Below are 1,383 nucleotides of genomic sequence, written 5' to 3'. Positions count from 1 at the left end.
CATACGCGTCCTCCTATCTGCGTATTTGTGTGTGTCCGTATGTGTGCGTGCGTGTACTTGTATACTTGCGCCCTTGCCTCCACGCGCTCCTACTCACACGGAGAAGAATAGGTATCGAGGACGCGGGGCTGGAGCGCCGGGGGAGAACTCGAGGCAGGACGAAAACAAAGAGAAAATTCGTGGAAGGTTGGGATCGGGAGGGAGGGCGAAGCGAGGGGGGCGCCGGGACGAGAAAGTAGCATGAGAGAGCGGTGTTGAGGGGAAGGGGGAGGGAAAGAGGGAGGGGGTGAGGAGGGAGGAGAAGGGAAAGAGAGGGCGAGAGAGAAGGCGAGAGGAGGCGAGGGGAAGGGAAAGAGAGGGCGAGAGATGAGGTGAGGAGGTGGGGAGGGAAGGAGAGGAGGTGGAGAGAGAGGGCGGAGAAAGGAGGCGAGGAGGGGGGTGAGAAAAAGGGGTAGGAAAGGGAAAGAGAGCGAGAGAGGAGGTGGAGAGGGAGGGGGAGGGAAAGAGAGAGCGAGAGAGGATGCGAGGAGGGAAGGGGAGGGAAAGAGGGGACGAGAGAGGAGGTGGGGAGGGAAGAGGAGGGTTCGAGAGAACAAGTGTTAAGGAAGAGGAGAGGGAAGGAGAAGAAGATGGATGGGAAATAGAGGAAGAGGGGAGAGAAGAAGAGGAGAGGCTTCGAGAGAACAGGTACCGAGGGAATGGAGGGAATAGAGAGAAATCCAAGAAGAGGGAAAAGAAAAAGAGGATTCTACAAGAGTGCAGGTGCTGAGAAAATGAAAGAAAGGAGAAAGAAGGGGAGAGAATAAAGCGGGTGCGAGAGAGCAAGTTCTGATGGGATGGAAGGGAGAAGAGGAAGAGAGGAGGGAAGAAGAGGAAGGTACGAAAGGATAGGAGCTGAGGACATGAAAGGAAGAGCGAAGAGAGGAAAGAAGGAGAGGAGAATAGAACTGACAGGAGAGAAATTAAAAAGCAAAGGCGAAGGAAGAGAAAGAGGGAAACAAGTAACAAATGGAAGGAAAGGGGAAAAAGGAGAAGGAAATGAGATGGATAGACGGAAAAGAAAGAGAAATCGATAGAAAAAGAGGAAGGAAAGGGGGAAGAGAGTAATGTGGAGAAAGAGAAAACTTAAGAAAGAAAAGATAACAAAGATAAGACGATAAAGAACGGAAAAAGAAAAGCACGATAAGGGACAGGAGGTCAAAAAGAGAGAAAGCACAAAAGAAGAGAGCGGAAAAAGAAGTAAAGAGAGAAGGAATGAAAAAGAAAAGAAGAGAGGCAAAGAGAAAATAAAAGAAAGCGATAAAGAGATGAAGAAGAGAGAGGAGACGAAGAGAATAAAAAAAAGAAAAAAAAAGAAAATTGACAAAAACAGAAAAAAAAAGA

The sequence above is a fragment of the Penaeus vannamei genome, unplaced genomic scaffold (assembly GCF_042767895.1).
Source record: "Penaeus vannamei isolate JL-2024 unplaced genomic scaffold, ASM4276789v1 unanchor197, whole genome shotgun sequence".
Taxonomy (NCBI): domain Eukaryota; kingdom Metazoa; phylum Arthropoda; class Malacostraca; order Decapoda; family Penaeidae; genus Penaeus; species Penaeus vannamei.
The sequence above is the reverse complement of the archived record's forward strand: the minus strand, read 5'-3'. Positions refer to the sequence as shown.